Source organism: Leptinotarsa decemlineata, unplaced genomic scaffold, assembly GCF_025532065.1.
Source record: "Leptinotarsa decemlineata unplaced genomic scaffold, Ldec_3_MD MMD2_P_RNA_scaffold_6, whole genome shotgun sequence".
Classification (NCBI taxonomy): Eukaryota; Metazoa; Arthropoda; class Insecta; order Coleoptera; family Chrysomelidae; genus Leptinotarsa; species Leptinotarsa decemlineata.
Window position 1 is genome coordinate 8,566,899 of NW_027412533.1, and position 3,839 is coordinate 8,570,737.

Here is a 3,839-nt window from a genome sequence, read left to right on the forward strand (position 1 = left end):
GGAAATTATATCCGTTAAAGCCTATTTTGAAAAACGTTTCCTTATTGAAGCGCATGCCTATACGTCATGAGCAGCATTGGGTGAACCAATCGGTGAAGAGTAAAATACGTGACTTCCGTTCCATTTCCAAGTCGGTAAGTTAAATCACTGAATTATCGGAAAAGGTGTGTGAAACAGAAAGGGCAATAATTTGAAACCTATCGACATCTAAAATTTTTAGGTATATTTACCATTACAAAACCTCTAAGTCCCTCTGACCCATAGATGGCGAAAGATGATTGATAATGTTTGTTCACTATTGTTTAATTTAAACAAGCTGTCAATTATTCACCTACACTTAGTACGAATTCAATTTGATATAATAATCAAAAAACAGTAAAAATAATTTCCTTTTCGACACGTCTTGACATGAATTTTTATAAATAATCGTGAAACGGTACCTCTCGCGCCCTCCATCAGCGAACAGAGAAACGTTGTCTTACGAGCCCTATGATGACAACTGTTTCACAGATCGCGACTAATAATCTAACTTGATGAATCTTATTTTCTGAAACTGGGTCAACAGAACCACTAATAAGCTAACCTAAATGGTACAACGAAAACAATCTGAAGGATTATGGAACTAAACTACAACTGGACGGTCAGCTAACAGGTGGGTACAATAATATAGTTATTTTCAATTAGAAGGAAAGTTATTTCCGTAAGAGTTAGTTATTTGGGCTTGGTAAGACATGTATTTTGAAGTGTTATTTACTTTCAGGTATCCACATCGAAAACCGAGGACAATCTAGCTCAAATTATGTCAACTGCTCCCTGTATCCTTACAACCTCAAATTTATCCTATAACGAAAGGCTATACGAAACGAAAGAATATATTCCAAACAAATAATGGGCTCACCTAATTTTTGACATTCATCCAGTGGCGCGGAAAATCATGATGTCCGGGGGATATGTCCAATAATGTTGTAATTGTTGAATGTAAAATGTTTATTTTATATGAATACGGAATAATATATTTTTTTTCTCATGAAGTTGATTTCATTATCAATATTTTGAACTATATATTTTTAAGTAGATAATTATCCCGTTACAAAATATATAACTGAACTTACACTGAAACAAAATTTCATATCATTTATTGAAATCAAAAACGGATTATAGGAAATGGTGATTTCTTGATGGATTCATGTTTCCCGATACAGTTCACATTTTCTTAAAGTTAATTTTCATAACTGTGATTATTGGGCTCCTAACACGTTATTAATGATTTACAACACAAATACTAATGATAATAATAATAAGCAGGGATGACCACTAACACCATTGGCCTTTGGTGAGTTGCGCCATCACTTACCCGAGCAACTGGTGCAAAACCGGACAGGCAGCCCAGGCGCAACGGGAAGGAGAAAACTTTTCACCCTCCGTTGCCGGCCGTGGATCCATTTGGCTAACCACCCTGTGGACCCAACACTTGGTTTCTAGCAATCGAGGAAGGGACCCCCACAATCGACCCGCTCAGAGGGGTCAGAGGCAAGGTGGTGGGGCCCATAATGATGATTTGCCCACCGATGACAACCCTGGCAATGACAACAGACGCTTTGAGTGGACGCATGCGATAAGAGATAGCCTTATGCATTGCTACGAGAGTAGTGAGCCCGCACGAAGAGGGTACTTGGCGAAATTTCATACTCTGTGGTGTGAAACACATCCGGAGCATGCCACCTTTTCCGTCCAAAATCTTAGGGATTACGTATCCTATCTTCGGCGGCAGGGCTATATAGCTCCTCCCCAGCCAGTGGTGGAAGTAACAGTTCTACCATCCGTTGGCACGGCTGGGGAGGAGACTCGCATCATGCCACCAATGGAGTCAATTAGAACACGCAGGGTGCTCCACAGAATTACTTCCCTGAAGCCACAAGAACTGGCTTATTTAGATGCGGAGGTTCATAGTGTCCTAACAGAAGAGGCTGACATGTGGAAAATCAAAACCGCCTTGTATAGCGTCGTCCAGTCTCTTTCCGAATCGGAAGGACGGAACCCCAGCCTTGCGGTTCGGAAGATTAAATGGCGTGTACACAAGATGGACGCTAAGATCACGTCAGCGAGACAACACGCGTCTCGTATTCAATGTATGATGGATTACAGAGCGGCCAACAGGTCCTTCACGCCCACAGTGCGGCGAATAGCCGCCAATCTACGACGTATCCATCACACTCCAAGTCAAGGCGTGCTGCTGACCACCAAACAATACTGCCTTGATTGGATACGAATGCCAGTAGCTGCTAAGAAGTCACTTGTGAGGCGAGCGAGAAGTATCGCGGAAAACCTTAGGTTCCGCGAGAAACCTTCTCGCTCATTCCAAGAGCCTCCACGTGTTGTGGATAATCCGCCGACCGCTGATCAGGTGGAATCCTTCTGGAAGGATGTCTATGAACACCCGCAGTCACTCAACTTAGACACTCCAGCCCTAGTGCAGTTCGAAGCTTTCAACAGACAGCTTCGACAGCCTAAGCTCAATGAACTGCTCAACTCGATAACCCCGGATGACGTTCGAAGAGCTCTTGTGGGTTCCAAGAACTTTGCTGCTCCAGGCCCAGATGGGCTGAACACTTATTGGTGGAAAAAACTACCAAGCACACACCGCCATCTGGCCAGAATTTTCAACTCATGGCTGGACGGAGAGCAGCCGATTCCGGATTGGTTTGTCGAGGGGCGGACCGTTTTTATCCCCAGAAGCAAAAATTTGTCGATTCCTGAGAATTACAGATCGATAACGTGCTTGAATTCTTGTTATAAGTTGTTCACATGCATCTTATACACACGAATACTACCGCAGTTGACCGAGTGTTCGGACGGATATATGAGCAGAGAGGGTCGAAGAGAGGTATCGCTGGATGTAAAGAGAACCTGCTCATTGATAGATGTATAACGCAGGACTCGATACAATATAATCGTAACCTCTATACCCGACGACATAGTGAGATGCATTGAACAACTGATACCACTTATGACGCACCGTTTGGAACACCAAACCGTTATTTTAATACCTCGACACGTGTTTCGATCACCAAGTAATCATCTCCGGAAGGAAGATCGAACTAATCATACTTACAAAGTTATCCTTATTCATACCACAGATACCTGTTTTGAGTACTTGCATCTTAAGTGTCTTGAAATAATTTCACAATATTGCCTTTTATACCAGCCCTCAATTAATTTTACAATGTGTCTCTATGTAATAGTCAAGTAAACCTAATAATTGAAATATTATTCCAACAATCTGTACAGTGCTAGTCAAAAGTCCCCTCCCCCCCTCGTATCTTTTGAACGGGTATACTTATAATAATGAAATTTGGAGTGTGGAAATAAACGGATGTAGGCTTCTTAACTGGTCATAACAGGTGATGCAATAGTCATAAATGACGTCACAAGGCCACTGTGACCAAAAATTTTAAATGGGACCCTATGGCAAGTGATAGCTCGTTTGAAAGGTATTGAAAATACCTATTCAGTCATACCAATTTTGTTTGGGTTTCGGCTGATTTTGATTGATAAATTGAAGAAATACGAAAATTATAGTTTCGCATTTAATTAATAAAGATTTAAGAACCAGTTCTTATAATAAGTGTTCAAAATGTGCTCCATCTACTTCCTGGCAGTAATGCATCCTATTGCTAAACTCTTGTCGTACTCGTCCCAGTGTGTCAGCGGAAATTGCCCTACATTCTTCAACAATTCGTTGTTTCAGAATGGCAATACTGTCAGGTGCAGTAGCGTAAACCTTAGATTTCAAGTACCCCCATAGAAAAAAATCTAATGGTGTAAGGTTCGGTGACCGA

General features: G+C 41.5%; 1 long non-coding RNA gene across 1 annotated transcript; it reads left to right on the forward strand.

The window, feature by feature from the left end:
- The first annotated feature begins 374 nt into the window (after positions 1–374).
- On the forward strand, positions 375–1,027 carry LOC141480109 (uncharacterized). Its single transcript, XR_012464165.1, has 2 exons — positions 375–652; positions 761–1,027. It is a non-coding gene; the product is annotated as an uncharacterized lncRNA (long non-coding RNA).
- The last annotated feature ends 2,812 nt before the right edge of the window (positions 1,028–3,839 follow it).